This window comes from Muscardinus avellanarius, assembly GCF_963383645.1.
Source record: "Muscardinus avellanarius genome assembly, chromosome: 1".
In the NCBI taxonomy this organism is placed as follows: domain Eukaryota; kingdom Metazoa; phylum Chordata; class Mammalia; order Rodentia; family Gliridae; genus Muscardinus; species Muscardinus avellanarius.
Window position 1 is genome coordinate 89608139 of NC_137786.1, and position 23224 is coordinate 89631362.

The window sequence follows — 23224 nt, forward strand, 5'->3', positions numbered from 1 at the left end:
GAGATGAATCAAAAAATTTCCTTATGTTTCCATCAATACTAAATGCCGCTTTGACACATGTTTTCCACTGGGAAGGTGAGAAGGGATTTGTCATAGATAATTAGAGGCCGGTGCACTGAGCATTGTATGCTCTTCAACCGAATATCACAGGTAGTTAAGCCTGCTTTGCATACCTCGGTGGCAGGGGTCCTCTTTCCTAGCAGTGATAGAGAAGTGTCTACAGATGTTTTCTGCAGCTGTCTCCCAATGGGGACTCCCTCTTACTACCTACTTTTCTTATCCCCTGCTTCCTTTCTTAGTTCCCTATCTACCCATTTCCTCCCAATGAACTTTTTGTTGCTGCTTTGTTTCTCACACCTGCTTCTGAGTCCCTCGACCCTGACTTAAACTTTGTCCCCTCTTGTTTCTTGCACCTGCGATCTGGCAAGAAGACCACCTGGTATTTTCCAGATTTCTTGACGAAACTCACTTTAGGGAAATATTTTCGGGACACTGCCATGGTAAGTGCATTTCCAAAGATTAAAAGTTGCATATTCAAAAGAAAGAAAAGCCACATATGCAATAGAAATAGTGTCTTATCTTTAATTCATTGATTGTAATTGTATGCTATACAATGCACTCTTTTATCTAATAATAATAACTAACTGATCATGTCCTCAGGTCTAGGTTTAGGAAGAATTGACCTGACTGTCAATGAAATAATGTATGAAAACATAAGCAATGCATCAGTAAAAATCAAAAGTTGAGTCAGGCAAAGTGGTGCACGCTTGTAATCCCAGCATTTGGGAGGCTGAGACAGGAGAATCGTTGCCAGGCTCAGCTACTACTTAGTGAGGCCCATTGCAACTCAGTGAGACCCTGTTTCAAAATAAAGAATAAAAAATTAGGGCTGGAGGTGTAGCTCAGAGGTAGAATGTCCCTGGGTTCCATCCCCACTACCACAAAATAAATAAATAAATAAATAAATAAATAAATAAATAAATAGTTGTTCCATCACTCCCGAAGTTGTATTTTCTTTTTGTCCAAATGAGATACACCACTATTACACTAAATATTAGGGAAAGTCCAGTAAAAACTACTGGAACAGACAGTGTGTCTGCTGTGAAAGAATAGCATATATAACATCTCAATTTTTATATAGTCCCTAGAAAAATAGTTTTTCTCTTCTATGTATTCCCACACTTTTTTCTTTGGGAATTTCAACTAGATTTATTGTTTTCTCACTCATTATCACAAAAATATTACATTATTCAGCCGGGCGTGGTGTGCACGCTTGTAATCCCCGCGCTTGGGAGTCAGAGACAGAAGGATCACGCTGGTTTCGGAGCCAGCCTCACTGGTTTAAGAGACCCTGTTTCCAAATGAAAATATATATATAAATAGGTCTGGGAGTGTAGCCCAGAGGTAGAAGGCTTCCAGGAACCCCAGTACCACAAAAACAAACAAACACACAAACAAACATATATAAATATAAATATATATATATATAATTATTTTATTTTCTATATTTCTACACTTTCAATCAAATTAAATAATTCCTCAGAGTTTTAAACAAATGTTTTAAAATGGTAATTTAGATCAGTTATTGTAGTCAAAGATAATAGGGATAAGTAACAAAGATTTATTATACAATGTTTTTATTCCCTTAGTGCATGACATGTAGGTAAGACTGATGAAGCACCTTTAGGATGAATATATCTGTAATTATTTACATCCTCATTCTTTCTAGCCTAGAACCTAGAAAGACAGAAGAAATGTACTCTTTGATGAAGAGGAGAGGCATACAGCTCTGATGCAACACAAAAGTTGGCACGGATATGAAGATATTTTAGTTTGGTTCTTACATTTAAGAATCAATTCCTCAGGTAAACAAAAATGAAATTCTAAACTGTATTACCAGATCTTAGAAATAAATAATTTTTTGAAAATTATTATTGTGGTTCCAGGTATAGAACCCAGGGATATTCTGCCTCTGAGCTATACCCTCAGCCCATTTTTATTTTTATTTTGAAACAGGGGCTTACCAAGTTTCTGAGTCTGGACTTGCATCTGTGATTCTCCTCTCTCTGCCTTCCAAGCACTGGGATTACAGGCATGTGCCACTATGCCTGGCTAGAAATAAATGATTTCAAGAAGAGCCAGGGAGAGGTGGTAAAATGGAGGTTGAGTAATAAAATTAGAGGGGGTAATAGAATAAAGGAGGATAAAAATATATGCCAAATATGGAGGATTAAAATAATTTTGTCAATATATTTTTGGATTAGATTTTATTGTTTTGTTAGGATATTTTGTCCTCTTAATAGTCATAAAGTAATTGATCTATTGGCTCTAATTTCTTTTTTTCCTGGGCCCTGGCTCTAATTTATACCTTGAGTCAGAGTTATAAATGTGAACCAGGGTTTTTTTTGAAAATATTCCAAATGTGAAAAAGTATTTTTTGTACTTTTTGTGTTAGAATATGTTTGGGTAATATCTATATTCGCAATCTCATTGTTATCTAACAATTTTCTTTGTAATTATATTTGACAATATGTTGTTCAATATGTCTGTGAACGAATACGAATTATGCCATTTTTATTTTTGATGTCTCAGTAGAGAAGATAATCAAAGATCATTTAAAATAATGTTCTATATCCATAATTTTTTAAACACACATTTAACTAAAGAATTGGATGCCTTAATTTAGGAAGGAAAATTATAAACACTTTACATATAAGAAAAGAGCATCTTAAAAAGATCAGAAGAAAAGATGTCCCATTATTTCTGTGGTAGCTGGAAGGGGTGGTAAAGGAGGCACAAGAGAATTTGAGACGTTATCCTTTTTGGGACCCACGGTCATGACATCTTTGAAGAGGAGGACAACTGGAGTCAGTGCAATATGCCCCCAAAATGAAGAGTTGTGGGCCTGTTGGCCAGTTATCACCCAGAGGATGCGGCACTGATGCTACAGGATAAAAGCTTTACTTGTCCATCTGCCTTCATAGACCTCTATTGGACACTCAGACCATGATGACTGCCCACCATGCAGACAGAATGCATCTGTCCTGCTCACAGATTTTTTTTAATAGCAAGAAGCAGCCAGGAAAGGAAATAAAGCAAAACCCAAGTAAGCAGCATATATTGAGGAGGGAAGAGACCAAAGCTGAGGCTCTTCTGCCAACCCAGACTTGATTTACCACCCACAGTTTTCAGCCTGAAGCTCCCACTGTAAGAATTATTACCACCAGAAGTACAGACCAGAGGGCCCTGTCTCCTCTGTCTTCAGTTTCCATCTGCCAGCCCCAGAGGTTGACCTTCAAGGTTAGAATATCTATAGTGGAGCTGAGCTGGGGGCTGGCCCACAGGCTAAAGAGTCATCAATTGTCTCAGCCCTTCTGCCCATGAGCCTCATGAGAAGATGAGCGCTGGACCACTACTTCATGCTTTACAGCTCTAGATGCATCCCAGATGGACAAGGTCAATGGCTAAAATATTAAAATGTTGAGTTTGTTGAAGGAAGAACTCTCTGATTTCCCCTTGGACATACCCTGTTTCCTCATTAATTTTTATAAATAAACTACAGTGGGCACTGGGAGCCTAAATTTTCAAAATATAAAAAATAAAAAAGAACATTCCAAGGGCAAATCAACTTTAATGAAAATTCATTAAAATTTTTTAAAGTACTTTAAAAAGTTTTTTTTTTAAAAAAAGGTACTTAAAAAGTCCTTGGGTAGAAATGTGCTCATTTCCAGATATAGACATCTCTCCGGCATCATTACATCAAGACTAAAGGACCATCAGAGCTACTCAATCACCAAGGGGAAAAGAGGCTTGAGCTGAGCAAAGTGAACTCACCTATCTACTCTGGGGGATTTTGTTTTTTTAAAATCAGACTTCTAATTTCTAATATTACAAAACAGAGTTTCAAAGCTTGTTTCTCTCTTGAGTTCTTTTATGGAGCCTTTTATCTCCTTGCATTCTTTCATCCTGAGTGACTACTGCAAGTTACTTACTGAGTAATGATATTTTGGTCAACAATGGACAGAATTACATACATGACTGTGTTCCCATGAAGTTACATCTTCCTGTGAGGTCCTAGCCATTTTAGTCTGTATACACAACACCCATTGATGTACACACAATGACAAAATCACCTAAGGACACATTTCTCAGAATGTATCCCTGCTTTTAAGTGGCATGTGATTTTATATATGTTTTCATAAATCAGTAATTTTCCATATTTATGCTCTAAGATAAATTTACATAAATATGCCATATATTTTTTTATATTTATTAACATACATTAACATATATCATTACTATTTCAGATGGATTACAATCATTGTGTTTGTTGCTAGATATATTACTTACATATATTTTAAAAGGCAAAATAATATACAAAATTCCTGTCCAGAAGGCATGAAAAGACTCAGTGTATAAGGAAGGATTCATTTGGAGTGAATAGTTGGGAGGGCTTTATTCAAAGATTACTTAGATTCGCTAATGGTTGAATAGTATAGTTCAATGGAAAAGGTTATAACAGTGGCTTTAAATCCATCACTCCCAATAACTGATTACCAAAATACCAGGACAGTTTGTTTTCTCCCAATAAAAAAATCAGGTGACTTATTTCAATGTCATTGTAAACATACTGATAACTCTCTTCCTCATATTTCTAGCAGGAGAATCGTTATCTATGGAATGCACATAATAGGATGTTTTTGCTTAAGGATTATCTGTACAATGATGTTCCACATCATATATCATCAGGAATTTGCAAATTAAAATGATGATATACTGCTACTCACCCACTAGAAACAAAACCAGTTCTAACTGCTGGTGAGGAGATGGAGCAACAGAAATTTTTATTCACTGTTGATGGAAATGCAAGTCACCTTGGAAGACAGTTTGGCAGCTTCTTACAAAATTATATACTCTAACTAGATGATCTAACAACCACACACTTTGATATTTAGCCAAGTGAATTGAAAACTGGTGTGTACACAAAAGCCTACATTAATATTTATAGCAGCTTTGTTCACACTTGTCAAAACCTGAAAGTTACCAAGATATCCTTCAGTAGGTGATGGATAAATAGACTATGGTCCATAGACAATGCAATATCACTCAGTGCTAAAAAGAGATGAGCTATCAAGCCATGAAAAGATACAGAAGATACTTAAATGTATATTAGCTTAGTGAAAGAAGCCAATCTGAAAATCCTACCTATTGTATGACTCCAGCTGCATGACACACTGGAAGAGGAAAACTTTGGGTCCATGCTTGGCAGATTGGAGGTGGACTGGGAGGGTTATATAGTATAGCACAGAGAATTGTTAGGGCACTGAAACTATTCTGTATGATACTACATTGATGGCACACACTTGTCAAGTTTCTAGACTGTGGAACATTTAGTGATCCTAATGTGAAGTTTGGATTTATGATGACAATGATGTGACAAGTTCAGGGTTACTGACTAACAAATATATTATCACAGTGTAGAATGTAGATAATTGGCAAATTGGGGCATGTATGGGAACCAGGCTGTATGAGAACTTTCTGCATTTTCTGTTCAACTTTGTTGTGAGCCCAATACTGTTGTAAAAAATTAAAGTTAAAGCCAGGTGTGATGGCACATGCTTTATGACAGATGCCAGCATTTGGGAGGCTAAGACAGGAGGATTGTGGTTTGTGGCCAGTCTCAGCTACTTAGTGAAGCCCTTTGCAACTCAGTAGACCCTGTTTCTAAATAAAGAATATAAAATAGAGTTGGGGGATGTAGCTTGAAGGTAGAATGTCCCTGGGTTCTATCCCCAATACTGCAAGATAAATAAATAAATAAATAAATAAATAAATAAATAAATAAAATTAAATGCTATTTTTAAAAGGCTTGGTTGAGGGAAGAATTTATCTAATTTAATAGGAGTCTAAGGTGATTTTGTAATTTTTGATTATTCTAAAGTTTGAGTGGATAGGCAAAAGATGAATGAAAGGGGTGGTCGACTTGATATATCCTGAAATGTGTAAAGGTTTATTTACTTCCTCATTCTATGTTCTTTTTTATCCTTGGAGTTCCTTAGGCTTCAGGATTTTTGACACTCTATAGTTGCTCTGTGTTCTAATACCACCAACAACTTTTCATGGATACTAAGGGTTTAATAATTGTGTCAATCAACAGTAACCCTGCTATAATCCAAAACAGCTAAACACAGCTCAGATGAAGGAAGATTTATAACATTTATTTGTTCACAGTTTTTTTTTTTTTTAGATCTCTGCAGAGCTCAGGGAATGACAGTAAGAAGTGAAGTGAGGGAGAGAACAAGGAAAGTGACAGAGAGAACATGGGCTCTGCCCCTCACTTACACCAGAAACAGAAAGAGAACTAGAGAAAGGGGAGGAGTGGAATCTTATATAATCCCCAAGGCTACAGGTCTTCTAAGAATCCTTCTTAATAGCCAAGCCCTGCTTCCAACATTGCTGCCCTGTTTACTTGAGGGCTGGAGAAACATTCTAAATCCAAACCACTAACAGCTACTCAAATTGAAGATTTTTTAAGGAGTAACAAAATAGGAGAAATGATGTAGTCATTTTATGTTCTCTCACCATCTCTCATGTAAGGTGAAGAAAATGAGAGTGATGGAGTTTCAAATTGAGGGTGAAATCAACAAGCACAGCCAGAATAGTATGTAGGTAGTTCATTTTTCCCTATTTCATGATGTCATAGTCCTATTCAAACCCCAAGGACTGGAGACAAGTATTAATAATGGTATCAATAATAGCAGTGAAGCCGGGTGTGGTGGCACACACTTGTAATCCTAGCATTAGGGAGGCAGGTACTGGAAGATCGCTGTTTGAGGACAGCCTCAGCTACTTAGTGAGGCCCTCTGCAACTTAGCAATACCCTGTTTCAAAATAAAGAATACAAAATAGTGCAGGGGGTGTAGATCAGAGGTCGAATGTCCCTGGGTTCCATCCACAGGCTGGCACACAAAATAATAATGATGGCTAAGGTTCATTTATACTTTACCATGCCAGAAACTCCTCTAAGCATCTATGTGTTACTTCATTGAATTTTTATAATTGAAAGAAACAAATATATTTTCTTCACTTAACAGATAAGGTTGCTGAGAAATGGTGAGGCTCAGTGAGGAACGTTGATGTGCGACAAGAGAAGGAAAGACTGCTACCTGATATAATAAAATATTATGCTGGTTACATAACCCTATGGTTATATAGGCAAAGTGTTACTTTATACAAATTACCCTACAACTTATCACCTAGAATTGGTAAACATCTATGGTTTCTGTTGATTATGGATTCAGCAGCAGTTTAAGTAGGTGTTAATGGCTAAGAGGTTTTCATTGAATTGCATTTATCGTTCAGGCTGGGAATACAGTCACTTGAAGGCTTACTTTGGCTGCTAATTTTACTTGCATACTGAGCTGCTCACAAGTGAGATCAGTTTGTGCTAGTTGCTGGCAGGGAGCTCAGTTCTTGCCCAAAGAGACTACGCAACAGAGGTTCCTGAGTTTTCTTAAGGCATGGTGGTTGGCTTTCAGAGAAAGTGATGAAAGAGAAGGAGGGAGGGAGAAAGAGTTGTAATATCTTTTATGATAGTTGTAGACTTCATGTTTGTGCCACTCTCCCATTCATATGTTGATACTCTAATCCTCAATAGGAGGTAGTTGGTTAGTATTAGGAGGTAGAGGCTTTGGGTAGTAATTAGAGTATGACAGTGGAGCCCCTATGAGGGATTTATGCCCTTGTAGAAGATGGAGGGGGCTAGCTTTCACTCTTTCCACCACTTGAAGACAAAAGAGAAGGCAGCTCTCTGCAACCTGAGGGAGGAACCTCACCACAATTTGAAAGCACTTGAATGCTGATCTTAGATTTTCAGTCTTCATAACCTTGAGAAATAAGTGCTTGTTGGTTAAGCCACCCAGTCTATAGCAATGTGTTAAGGCAGCCTGAACCGAACAAGACAATGGTCTAGACTAGGAATTCACAAACTGTCACAGCTGCCATTTTTTTATTTGTTATTTTCCTTTAACTTATTAATGTCAATTGCAAAGTCCAGCTTATGTTCAAGGGTAAGATAATTAGTCTCTGTGTTGTGGAAAGAGTGTCAAAGAAACTGTGGACCTATTTTAAAACTGTGAATGGACATTCCACATTCATGCATAGTGTAATTTAATCCAGTATGATTTCAAACATGCTCTCGTATAGTTGTGTGTGAGTAAATAGTGTTGCCATAAACAAATTCAAGGTAGCTTGACCAGGAAGAATGTATTGTATCCAAATGAATCTGCTCACATTTTGTGCTACTGTTATGGTCTAAAACAATGGCTTGAGATTTACTTTATTTTGCTTGGGAAATACACTTTTAATTTATAGAGTAATGGTTTCCTGTTCTTAATTTGTGGCTATCTTGGATGCATTCTCCACTGTTCTTTTTGCTCTACTGAGGACCATCTCTTTGGTACCCTAGTCATCCTGAAGTACATTCATACATTCATAAACAGAGTGCAGTTTACAGGCTCCAGTTTTTCACATATGGATTTAAATTCTAGCTTCAGACCAGTTAAGAATTTTGGGATCTTGGATACAATAGCAGTCTAAATTTCACTTTCCTCTTCTGTAAAATGGGGTTGATATAAGTGCATGTGTCATGTGAAGGTAATACTTAAATGAGGAAATTGCATGTCAATTGTTTGCACAGTGCCTAATATATAAGGACTTAATATACATCCTTTATACTATAGTTAATCTTTTCCTAGTCATCACAGAAAGAATTGAAATAATACCTGCCAAAAGAATATGCCTGCCAAAAGAATATGTTGCTTTTTAAAAGTGTAACTAACTGGTAATGACATGGGACCATCAGTCTCTATTTCATGAGTATCATGCTATGTAAAAAGAGATCCTTCCATGTGAAAAAAGCCCTAAGTCAATTGACTGTCAAGCACCGACTTTTTAAACACCTATCTTTGAAGAATGTATCTATATTCCCTTAGGATCTGACCATATGACTTAATTGATTTCCCCATTAAGGTCAGTTGGTTCAAGAGAGTAAACCTTAAATCAATGTAGAGTCATACTGAAGTTGTGTCTGGTGAGCCCAAATTTTACTGAGAATTTGCCTTTTGTTTTCTCTTTTTAGCCTTGCTCTCCATTGAGTTAGTTCTCAGATGATTGAGTTATCATTTACTGTGGAAACTCTTACTTTAGGTGACCAATAATATGCTAAAAAATTATGTACATCCTTTCTTGATATATTTTTATAGCTGTTTTCATTGCACATGATAAAGCAAAGCGCATGCAAAGTGATACGCAAAGCAATATGCAAATTTCTGGGTGAATAGCAGAATGTATCAAGACCCACAGTTGATTCTCTTGGTAAATTCAGGAACTATTCAAAACATTTAGTTCCTGAGATTTTAAGATGATGAGTCTTGGATTGAAATAGTGAAAGAGTAAATGATTTCTTATTTGAATTCAAATAACTGTGTGCTATCCTCTTTAGTTGTGAACATCATCCCTGTTTAATGATGACACTGGAAAATTCTGTCTTTTGGAAAGTAATGAATCATCCAGCTATCTATGAATGTAGGGTGTGATAGATGTGACAATACACGGGGGATTCTCTCAGGTAATTTGGCTTCAATTTATGCAGACTAGCCCCGTTTCATTCTTAAAACTGTATATCTCTTCAGCATATAAATGAACATTATTTTACAAAAGAAACTACACTTCTTTTCATGAAGGCTGTTTTTCCAGGGAACATAATGAGAGGAGGAAGAAAGAGACTTAAAAATAATTCCATCGGTTGTTTATAGAGATCCTGAATCCTGGATGTATACCAGAATCATCCAAGGGGCTTTAGAACATCACCTGGGACATAATGGATTAGAAGATCTGGAACTGGAGAACAGAAAAGCACCAATTTAAAATCTCCACGGAGAGGGCATGATGGTACATGCCTGTAATCCAGTAACTGTGGAGGCTGAGACAGGATGATCACTGGTTTGAGATTAGTCTCAGAAACTTAGACTCTGTTTCAAAATAAAAAATAAGAAAGAGTGAGGGAGAGGGGGCATGTAGCTTGGTTCTAGAATGCCCTTGAGTTCATTCCTTAATACTGCAAATAATAATAGTGAAATAAACATCTCTATGGAAATTTTTAATGTGCTCCTGGGTATGAGAATTGTCACCTAGATGAGGCTTTGTTTGAAAACAATTCCAGAAGCTATTTTATAATTTTATTTTCTCTAAAAGCACAGACTACAAGTTAATGTAGTATCCAGTACACACTAGTCAAGCTCTGTCATGGTGGAGGCTTGCATAGCACTTCAAAGCCTATGCGAAAAGAAACTAAGAAACTATAACAGGGGATTTTGTAGCTAGGGTTAAAGGAATTCCTGGGAGAAGTTCTGATTTTAGAAAAAAATATACTAGGGCAAATTTGAGCTGCATTTCTGGGCAGTGTTGTTTTGTTTTTTGACCAACTAATGAGCATTTCAAGGGTTTTTTCCTAGTGAACAATTTCATAGACTTTACTGATTTGTGATTCAAACATGAGATTGTATGTTTGAATATGATTGTATTTTTGAGATAATTTAAACTTTCTATTTTAAGTCTATTGACCACTGGTTTATAGATTTAATAATCTTGTAGAGATCATTTGCTACCTTTAAAATTTAAAATCTTAGAATAAAATAATCTGTTACACCAACCTTATACTGAAATTTTGAAAATTTCTTGGAGATATTCACTGTGTGTATGTGTGTGTGTGTGTGTGTGTGTGTGTGTGTGTGTGTGTGTGTGTGTTACTGAGGATTGAACCAAGGGGCATTCTTTCTCTGAGTTACACCCCAGCCCTTTTTATTTATTTATTTATTTATTTATTTATTTATTTTGTTTTAAAATAGGATTCCAATAAGTTGTTGAGAGTCTCACTAAGTTGCCGAGGCTGTCATAGAACCTGCGCTCCTCCTGTCTCATGCTCCCAAATACTGGAATTACAGGTGTGCACTGCCATGCCTAGCTTAGCTATTATGTTTTAACCATAGGTCTAGCTATTCAGTTATTGAGATCACTATTTTATTGCTGTGTATAGAGTCTAACATAGTTCCTGGAGGATGGCAGGAACTTAATATCTATTGACTCACTCAGTTCCCTACAGTTGAACAGTTTTTACTTGTTACTATCCTTTTTACCTGATAGAAATGTGAGACTTTTTTTTTATGATTTTTAAAAATACATGCTTGCTCTGATCACCTAGTACTTTTTGGAGTATGAAGAAGCGTATACGCTGAAAATTGAACTGCTCTGTCCTCTTTGTTGCCACATATGACAAAGCCTCTTTGTGTTGTAATTTTTAAAGCATTGTACTTGAAATGTTACTCAGTTTGTCTTCATGAGCTAAACAAATTATTTAAGACTATCACCATCCTTCTCCCTACAATACAATTAGCCATTTTGCACTTATGTTTTCTGGTGTCAGGAGGCATTACAGAATCCTCTGGAAAAATATCTTGGCTTTTGCAAAATATGGTTTTGTAAAATTAAATGTGTGTGGAGTGAATCGTATTGACAAAAAATTATTTTGTTCTGTAGCTTGTTCTTAAAAACTAGTTTTTCAACAAAAATAAAAATAAGATATATGTTTCCTTGAAAGAGTATCTATAGAGTTTTAAATTATTTTAGTTATTTTGCATATGATATCATATTTAATATCACATTAAGTCCCTAAACATCCAGGAATAAACTTGAAACTGCACACTTGGATAATTAAATGAGCAGAGAAAGGATTGTGACTGTTTTACAGTTGCTAGTTTAAACAGTATTTACCACTTAATAAGCAATTAAATTATGTTGATTGGTTTATATTTATTATTTCATTTGATTTTTACAGAAAACAAATACTGGAATTACAGGTGTGCACTGCCATGCCTAGCTTAGCTATTATGTTTTAATCATAGGTCTAGTTATTCAGTTATTAAGATCACTATTTTATTGCTGTGTATGGAGTCTAACATAGTTCCCGGTGGATGGCAGGAACTTAATATCTATATATTAAGTTATATATATATTAATATATATTGTGAATGGGGAAACTGAGACTCAATGCAATGATCTTTCCAAAGATAGTTGTAACAGAGGGCCCAGTAAAGTGGCTGTCTCGGACCTCCAGATGACTGAAGTAAAAAGTTCCTGTTTTATTTCATGCTCCTGGAGCTTAAATGCAACTTCCCCAATCAAAAGTGCACCTCTTTCCTCATTATTTCCTGCCCTTTTTCATAGCAATTATACATCTGAAGTCATTGAAGGTAATGTAAATGTATTGGCCATATTTATAAGTTGCATATTAGTTTTAATTAAAGAATTATGACATGCGATGAGTAGGTAATGAATTTTATTATTGATAAAAATTCAAAAATACTTAGTATGGGATTGGATTTTACTGGTTTACACTTTTTAGCTTGCAGAATGATATCCTCACTGTTGCTTACATTGAGATTCATTGTTTTATAAATGATTGTTCTCAGAGAACGGAGATTCACTCTAAGCAAATAGTATCTTGGCTCTGTCTGTAGTATAACATTATTCACAGGTGTACTTTAATGAAATTTGTTTGTATCATGCTGATACAATTAGCCTGTGCATTAGAAAGTCCACAGAACAACATAGCTATGGAAAGACCAAATAGTCAGATGTTTGAGAAAATCAACTTCTTAAAAGCAGCGCTCATGTTCACCCCTTACTCGGTGCAGGCCTGTATTCGTGGTGCTTCGGTAAATGTGTCATTTCTCTTGGTTCAATTTACTGGCCAGATGCCTGTGTCATAAAACTACCGTCACCACGACTGCTCCTGGTACTAATTAGCACCCTGTTTGTCAGCTTCAGCCCAGTGGTCAGGACTTGAGCAGTTTAAATACTGTAGTACCTTTTCACCTGAGAAAGTAGCTCTTCCAAAGACAAAAAAGAAAGCACAGCAGGCGGGAAGCCTGCATTATTGCCACCTGAGCTGTTCCTTTCTCTGGACAATTTCAAGCTTTAACATCTGTTCTGAGCACTACATTTATTAAACTAAATAACAAAATACATTCATCTGTATATAATAGCCCTCTCAGGGGACACAGAATGGGATTTCCTTCTTTTTAAAGACAGTGAAACACAGTTGACAGAGTCTTATGTCTGTTTAATGTCAAGAAAAGCAACCTGGGGAATGGGAAAGGCTCTTATTAGGGCAGATTTTTCTACCCTCTTGACTGTGGTATGACTGCTGCTTATGTGTATTCTCCTACAATTTTTAATTACTGGGTTTAATTGTTGGCAGGTGGGTAAGAGTTCTGTTACATGTAATGCTTAATTGTTTATCCTTTGCTCTTTGTTAGAAATTGAATGCATTTTGGAATGCATTAGTTTGAAAATGAGACTCAAGAGGTCTGTTGTGATAATGTGTTCTTTTCCCTGCTAGAGGACAAACTCAACTCAGATTATAAAGTCCTAATTCTTGCAAGGTCAAAAACTTACCTTGCAAGTAGAAATCACATGACTGCCAGTGAGTATATAGGTCATCCACTTAATATTTTTAATAAAAGTAACACATGGCAGGGAAATGCAGTTCTATTTAGGTGGATGTGAGAATCCATTCTGAAACAAAACTAGAGGGCATCAGTAAATATTCCAACATTTCCTTTTTCTTATCACAGTTAGAGCTTAAACCCTTACCTTTTTTTTTTTTTTTTCCTCTCACCTTACCTTCTTTTCTCCTAGTCTCCTAAAAACTTTGCCTCAATTTTGGGCATGCTTTCTTCATTTACAAAGTTCCAATATCTAAGCCTCTAACAGGCTACAGAGCTCAAAGGGAGTAGTTTAGCTTTTAGAAAGGGGACTGGAAGAATGGGATAGTCTAAAGAGCTTCAGAGGAGTAAAAATAAACTGGTTTTAGATGTTCAGAGAAAGAACCATGAAAGATATGATTCTGAGTTAGGAATGGGTTTGGAGTATTAGAGGTAGTAGACACTAACACCTAAATAGAAGGAGAAACCTCAGGAAGAATTGTGGAAGGTAGGTTTTATGAAAAGTAAAAAATAATTTACTTGGTCAAGTCAGGTATGATAAAGTACATCTGTAATTCCAGTACTTGGGAGCCTGAACTAGGAGGACCACAGGTGCAAGAGGCCAGCCTCAGCAACTTAATGAGAACTTGTTTCAAACAACACTTGAAAAGGCCTGGGAGCATAGCTCAGAAGTAGAGTGATCCTGGGGGTTTAATTGTTAGAAGAAAGAGAAAGAAGAAAGAAGGAAAAAGAAAAGAGAGAAAGAAGGAAAGAAAATATTTGGTAAACATCAGAAGAAAATGTACTCTAACGATGTTAAGGAAACACTCAAAATGAGGGAAAGAAAAAAAAAAAAACAGGTCTGACATGTACTGGTCTGTACCCGTGTCATGGTGTCTATCGAATGCCCGGGTTGATTATTACATGTCATCAGATACATGCGTTTTCATTGTGCTCCACATATGATTGCATGTTTATGTGACACACATTACAGGGTTCACAGCATTGTTTGGAACAGAACTAAAAGGCAAAGTGAGCTGGTTTCAAGACAACTCTGATAAAGCTAAGAAGCCTAGCCCAATTCTTCTAACACAGAGATAGAAGTTTGCTGGAGTGATGCTTGCCAATGACTCAAGAGGAAAATAGCTTAGATCTTAAACACTCTGGAATAAAAATTTCCCATACGATACACAAAACAGTAATAGCACATTATTTTTGAAATGGGATTTCATTTACGAGTGCCAACAGAACTTAGTCCCTGTATTTTATTGAAATCTAATGTTCCATCCATTTGAATATAACATAAGGTATGAATTTTCCTTCTTAATTTGTGGCACTAAAAATATTTTTGCAGACTTTGGAAATGATGCCAATGTTATAAATTATGACATTCACAAAACAGCATTACACTGAGTAATTAAGAGGAACAAAAAAGAGAAATGTACAAATACCTTTAAAGTATTAAATTGATCAAAAAGTATTTTTATTTTATCTTAAATGCATAAAAGACTTTATTAAATGTTACCTAAAGTTATTGTCTACATGATTGTCTATTTTGTTTGCAATATATTTATATATTTTTTAGACATGGCTGCTCTTGTTAAATAGGTGTGTGTTAAATAAATGTGTGTGTGTGTGTGTGTGTGTATGTGTGTGTGTGTGTGTGTGTGTGTGTGTGTGTGTGTGTATGTATGTATGTATTAGTGATACTTAAGAAATTAGAGACTATTCAAAGCCAGAATTCTAGGAATTGGTTTTTTGGTTTTAAAACATCTGGGAGGAATGCTTGAGATTCTTCCTCAAAAAACATTATCAGTATTTTACAATCCTGAGTCAATAGACCTCTGCAGAACAACAGTCTCTGAGCTTGGTTCTGCCTTCTCTTCAGTCTACTTGGTTAAAGAAAACAAACTATTTCTGCTCTTGACACCGATGGATTAATATGAGTTAAGAGAGAAGCAGATTTTATTCTTATGATAATCTCACTGTGAGAAGAATTTGCTTTCATTTTAGAAAAGAGGGCTTTATTTTTCTAGAAGTTTTTTTTCTAACCAGTAATGTCTAAGTAGGTAGAATGCCTTACCTTTTTTTTTTTTTTATCTTTTCCTTTCTTTCCTTTCCTTTTCACTGAAAATTGAACCCAGAGGCATTCTAACCCTAAGCTACACCTCCATTAAAATTTTAATTTTAATTTTGAAACAGAGTCTGATGTCTCAGTAAATTACTGAATGCTAGCCTTTAATGTACCATCTTCTTGTCTCAGCCTGTCTCTCACAACTGAAAGTTCAAACCTGTGTCGCCATGCCTCGCTGCTTTCTTTATAAAACAGAATGTTTTCCTTCCTTCCTTCCTTCCTTCCTTCCTTCCTTCCTTCCTTCCTTCCTTCCTTCCTTCCTTCCTTTCTTCCTTCATTTTTTCTTTCCTTCCCTCCTTTTTTTGTGGTACTGGGGTTGGAACCCTAAGACATTCTACCTCAGAGCTGCACACCCAGCCCTATTTTTTATTCTTTAATTTGAAACAGGGTCTCACTGAGTTGCAAAGAGTCTCACTAAGTAGCGGAGGCTGAACATGAACCATGATCCTCCTGTCTCAGCTTCCCAAAAGCTGGGATTACAAGTGTGTTCCAGGCTTGGCTTTTTTTTTTTAAGTTTTTCTGTCCAGTAATGTCTTTCTAAGAATGAGTGGGATGTCTTGCCTTTTTTTTTTTTTTTTTTTTTTGCTTTTCTTTGCAATGGGAGTGGAACCCTGAGACATTCTCACCCTAAAATACAACTCCCCTCCTCCAGGCCTATGTTATTTTTCATATTTTGAAGCAAGGTCTCATGTCTCACTGTCACTGAGCACTAGCCTTGAACTTCCTGTCTTCTTGCCTCAGCCTCTCAAGCACTGGGATTAATTGGTGTGCATTACTGTGCCCAGTGGGATTTATTTTTTCTTGTTGGACTTAGGACTCCTGAAAAGGGTTTATGTACAATATTTTAGACACAGTGGGAACCTAAATAGAAATAAAAAAAGTAGACGATTATCCCCTTACTAATCAGTGAGTCATTTACCTTGTACTGTCTCTACTTGGATCACAATTGAGATCAAGGGAATAAATAAATACAGCCCATGGGTTGCCAACATACATGCCTGTGTAGCACAACATGTGAACTACGTTCCAAGGAAAGCTTCTAAGACTCTTTAAGAGCAGTTGTTCAGGTTAATATTGTAAAAATCCAATAAGATTATTTTTTGGTTGCCCAACATCTATTTTAAAATCATTTCATAAAAGGGGAAGAGGAAGGTACAGGACAAAGCACAGGTAAGCTGGAGGGCCACCCAGGTGAGAGGAGATGCAAGCTAATAAGCCTTGATGGTCCCCAAGGGCAACTCCACAGGACTCAGAAGAATGGTAGTGATAATAACCATAATGGTGAAGATAATAATAGTCATTTTGTAACTTACTTTCCGGAGTGTTGTGTAAGTGCTAGAATTTGCTTTATGAGAATTTTCATACTTAAGCATCATGACGGATCTGTGGAATACATAATATTATTTTCCACATCTTTAAATGATGTAATGGAAATAGAGTAGTTAAGTAATTTGTCTACATTGATGCAGCAAAAAGAGGCAGAGAGCAAGGCATGGTGGGGCACTTTTATAATCCCACTACTTGAGAGGCTGAGACTGGAAGATTGCAGTTTCCAGGCCAGTCTTAGCAAGTTGGAGAGCCCCTTTTTCAAAATAAAAAGTCAAAAGGCCTGAGGGTGTCTCTCAGAAGTAGAAAGTCCCCCAGTTCAATCTCCAGTATCCCCTCTTCTATAAAAGAGGCAGAATCAGGAAATGCACTCCTACAAATATTCTGCGCTCTACCAGATACATTTTATTTGATGGCAACAAGTCATCAAGAAAATGTTAAATTGCACGCACAGTAAACCTCAGTATGCATGGAGTGATAAATGTCAGCTTTCTAGATGATCCCACTTACTGGGAATCATTCATCCTCTTTTATCTAAATGCAAGTAACTAAGTAAGGTGCAGTGAGGAGCCTCTCGACACAGGGAGCAAATGGCTGATGTGTGTTTGTTACGGGCTTTAGTAAATCAGCAGACTGATGAATGGCAGCGAGAGGCTCAAGACTAGGGTGGCTGCTGCCACAAAGCCCTTAGGGGCTGTTACTAAAAATTTATTTGAGAACAGCAAAGACTTTCAAAATTGTCTAAGGGAAAATGTGTTTAAAAAGGAAAAAGAAATGTGTAACCATAGATGAATTTGAATAGAATTTACAAAACTAGAGAAATACTGGAATGCCAACACAATCTCTACCATTAGGTAGAGACAAAAATCATCTTTCCCCCCTGTTTCAAAATTAAAAAAATATATATATATTTATTTATTATTTATTTATTGGTGGTTCTGGGGGGTGGAACCAGGGGCTTTTCTGCTCTGGGCAGTATACTTGCCCTCTAGCCTGTTATCTTTTAACCACATGTTCCTAGCACCATAAATACTGACTGTATATTTAATAACAAAAACCAAATACTTAGCGAGGCCTTCTGCAATTTAATGAGTCCCTGTTTCAAAATAAATAATAAAAATGGGGCTGGGGATACAGCTCGGAGGTAGCATGTCCCTGGGTTCCATCCCCAGTACCACAAAAAAAAAATTAACAATTGAAATGGAAACAATTACTTTCTTTTGATTTGGTATTAACACTTATATTCATGTCCCTGGGTTCCATCCCCAGTACCACAAAACAATTGAAATGGAAACAATTACTTTCTTCTGATTTGGTATTAACACTTATATTCTTTTATGCAGTGTAGTTAGCTTACTATAACCTTTACCTGCAACCTATTTTATCATTAAAACCGACACCACTACTCTTTTGTGTTTGATCTAGGTTTCTCCTAATTCATGGTCTTGCTATGCTTGGATCTTCTGTTCTCCTTTCTCTTTCTTGTTTTTCTGACTGTGCTTCTGAGTTTGATATATTATTCAACTTAGAGCTCCATTTCTTTTCTCTCATATGGTAGTCACTCCCTTATCCATGAGGGATATGTTCCACCACCCCAGTGGATGCCTGAAACTATAGACAATGCCAAAGCCTATATACGTGTTTTTTTTTTAACAATATATACCCAATTATGATGATGTTTAGTTTGCAATTTAGGCACAGTAAAACATTAACAATAACTAATAATAGAATACAATTATAAAAATATTGTGTATTCAGTTATTTAAAATGTATTTTACTTTCAGAATAGTTCTTCCTCTCTTTCTCTCTTTCTATATATATTATATATTATACTATATTAGTATATATTATATACTATATATAAGTATAATACTATATATCAGCATAAACTATATTATATTAGTATTAGTATATACGTTATAGTATAATATATATACAAAGAGAATTATATACATAGTTTCTCTCTTTCTATATATATTATATATTATACTATATATAAATATAATACTATATATCAGCATAAACCATATTATATTAGTATTAGTATATATGTTATAGTATAATATATATATACAAAGAGAATTATATACATAGTTGCTTGTTTGTTTTGCTTTTATTTATTTTTAATTTTTTTTTTCCACTGGTAACTGGGAGGTTGGAAGGCAAGGCTGTGGATTAGGGGAACTGCTGTCTAAAGTATGCCCTTACTCTAACCCAGCTCTATTGCTGATCCCTACCCTCTGCTTTTTTTTCTTTTTTCTCCTTTTGACCCTTTTTTTCCTTTTGACATCTTAAAGCACTTCTAGCAGATGCATTTATCAAAGGATTTTTGTGGTACAGGCATGTTTGAATTCCCTAGTAACAATGTCTTAGCACTTAGTAGGTATTCAATGTATGTTTACCAAATTAACATAAACCTACCCTAATGAAATGTCACTCTAGAGTTTCGAGAAAATTAATGCTGCTCCAAAAAGGCCTGATTTATGCTCAGAGAACAGATGAGACAAGGTGAGAAGTGAACTTATTAATCTTGCCCTCGACGTATAGTTAATTTTGACGAGGGTTGTTAATCACCTGCCGTATTTGGAAATAATAGCAGACATGTCTCTCCCCTTAGCGAGGTTAGGTCTGTCTAAGAGCTAAACAATAAGACTTCAAGTTCTGGTGAGCATTTGTTTGTCTTCAAGTGCAAGTTCCTGTACTATTTCATCTACTTTTTTTTTAAAGTTAGGAGACTCTGGGGAGATTGTTAGGAAGTAAAGGCACCTGTACTATTGCAGCACTCTGTTTCAGATCCTCTCTCAGGCTCATTGTCCAACCAGGTCCTGCTCTCAGGGAGAGGAGATCTCTTATGGCCCAGCTCTTCTCTCTGTCCTTCATTATTCCTTCCAGCTGTACTAGGATCTTTGCTTGCTCAGAATTTCCATTGGTCACCTTTACACAATCTTAACACTCTTGATTGTTGTCTACCTTTAACCTATACCTGGACCTGCTAGATCTGCATCAACCCCTGGCCAGTTTATCCTCTTTTATGACTCTAGGCTCTAGAATACCTGTAGAGGTCACTGGATGTAGCTTTTAATGTGCTATTTATTTATTATTTTTTGGTGGTACTGGGGGTGGAACCCAGGGGCTTTCTACCTCCAGGATATACTCCCAGACCTATTTTATATTTTATTTGGTGACAGGGTCTCACTAATTTGCTGAGAGCCTCACTATGTAGCTGAGGCTGGCTTTGAACCTATGTGATTCTCCTGTTTCAGCCTCCCAAGCGCTCTGGGATTATAAGGGTGCATCACCACGCCCGGCTTTAATGTGCTTTTTAATTCACTGCAAAAAACAAGGTTTAATTCAACACTTTGTTTCCTAGTATCAGTTTTTCTAACTTCAAGATTGCTTCAAACCTCTCATCTCAATCTGCAAGCCCTAATTTTGTCAGATCTCAACTTGTCTTTCCCAAGGACAGAGGCCATTACTTTGATCACAGCTTCTGATGATCCTTCTTCTTATCTACTTACAATACCCTCAGTTTATATCGATCCTTCATCTTTTCTTCCTTTCTGTACTTGAGGAAGATGTTCCCCTTCCTCTTTCTTTAGGTGGCTATAATCTTTCACTCCTTTTTTTTTCTGTCTGCAATGTCTCTACTTTCTCATTATTTTTCTAATCAAGAGCATCTTTAACCTTTCAAACCTTTCTTCTTCCTGCAATCTCTAAATACACAAAATACTCACTCTGTTTCACTGGTGCCAAATTTTTGGATTCAGAATGAACAATCATTATCTCTTCATAATCATATAACCTGACTTTAGGCCGCTGTTTATCTCGAATGTCCTGAAATCCTCTAAGATCACCAACAAACTAATTGCTAAATCCAATATTTTATCTTTGTTTATAGTCTTGGGACATTTGGCTTTTTCTGTTGTCATATCATTAAGAGTCTTCCTTCCTTTGCTACACCACCCCTGTGGCATTTTTATCAGTAGACCTGACTGTTCTGACAACTCTCTCCTTCCATTTCTACCTTATTTTGAACTTACATACACTTACAGATCTTATATGAAACTGTGAAATTAATATATTATGCTAATTCTTTAGAATGTCCTTACAATGAATGCTTAAAAACCAGGATACCATAAACACCACAGCCTGGCTTCAAGGGCAGCAACCCCAATCTCACCTACCTTCCCTGTTGTAGCTGCTTTCACAGCCCAACAGAGAATTTATGCTTCCTCAAGATGAATTTTCTTACTTTGCTAAAAGAGTTCTGATGGTTAGAATCCTTTTCTCCTCTTACACTACACAAACTTTCTATGACAAGGAAAAGTCACATTTGGAAGCTACAACAAAGGTGTTACTAATATTTCTAAGCATCTCTCATGAACAGAAACATTAACTAATTTCTGCCTGCTTTGCAAGATCTTCCTTTTATGGGGAAAACTAACATTCATTAAGTTTTAAATAAGCTATCCACAGCACATTGGTATAAGCTAATTAATAAAGTGTGCCAGGACTGAGGTAGGCTTAGGGATCACCCAAATGAAAAAGTTGGTCTGTGCTCAAAGGCTTCTTACAGCTAGCCTGTGTGTTAGGACACTGTACTCAGCTTTAGCCCATACCTGAAAGCTTTAAGTGGTGTGAACATGGTAACCTTTTTAAAAAATTAATTAAAATACTCCTGCTTGTGAGAGCTAAGTAGATATTTTATTAGTAGTCTTAAAATCATAGCAAGTTCATTTTTTCTCCAATCAGTGACACTTTTGGCTTAGAATATGAAATTTAATTATATTTCATGATGTAGTGCCCCATATCCAATTCTAGAATATAAAAAAAATCCATTTTAGGTGAGGTTATAATTGCTTTAGGACTTACTATGTTAATCAAAATCATATCCCTTTGTACTTAAAGGTTTTCAATAGAGAATAATGTATGCTGAGAGAAAATGTTAGATATATGTTTACTATGATTGCTTGATGAAAACATAAACAAACATTAAATGCTTCAAATAAAAGATGTTTACCCAGGTTCACAGTTACCATACTTCCCCATGTGTAATAGATTATTATTGGTGTCAGATGTTATGCTTTTTTCAACACATAATATTACATCATAGTATCATATTCATGGGGAAACAGAGGTACTCTATATATGTGTGCCAAATACCAGATATGAGTTATAAATGCCAGTGGCTTGCATACTTCAGTTTAAAATGTGTGTATGCCTTCATTTTTTAGTTCCTTTAAATATTACATAGTTTCCAACTACAACTAAAATGACTGCAGTGAACAAGAAAATTTAAGTTTTTCTTGTAGCTACTTTGTGAACAATCATTATTGAATTCAAATAATTTTAAAATGGTATTTTTGATACAATCATAAATAAAATGTCTTAAATTTTCTTGCATTCTTTTTGCAGCACTGAGGGAATATAGAACATATGCTTATCTATAACTTGCATTATTATATGTTAACATATAAATATAATTTGTTATCCAGGAGTGGTGGCGCATGCTTGTAATCCCCACGCTTGGAAGGCGGAGACAGGAGGATCACGCAGGTTCGAAGCCAGCTGTGCTGGCTTAAGAGACCCTGTTTTCAAATAAAAATATAAAAATAGGTCTGAGAGTGTAGCCCGGAGGTAGAAGAGTTTCCAGGAACCCCTGTACCACAAAATAAATAAATAAATAAAATTTGTTTTGTTTTATATTATTCTTAGGAAATTATCCAGATTAGTTTTAAGTGAACTATGTATTCTCATCAAATAGATTAAAAATTCTAGACTTTTTCATGGAACTATTTGGAGACACTTTTTTCAATACCTCAGAAAGAAACAAAAGTTTGAAGAGTTACATTGTGGTTCATGAAAAAAATCTGAAACATGGGTTCTTCTTATTTCATATTATTTTGAGCTTGAAGTGCATCAGTGTACAAGTTCCTAAACTTCTTCATGACTTGGCTACATTTCCTGTGACCTAGTGAAAACATTTGTGAGGAAAATGAAGCCACATCTATACCAAACGCCTTCTACTGGTTTTTGTCCTAAGACTGTAAAGAATTGTCGTCTGTTGTTGGAGTTGGCCTTAGACAACATGAAAACTTTGTGGCCTTAATGAAGTTGAAAGTTCTAATACATACTCCTTCTTTATCTTATGATCCTTTGGGTTACAAATTCGATTTAAAAAGCGTTTTGTAGGAGTGGGGCAAAGCCTTTAAACATTTTT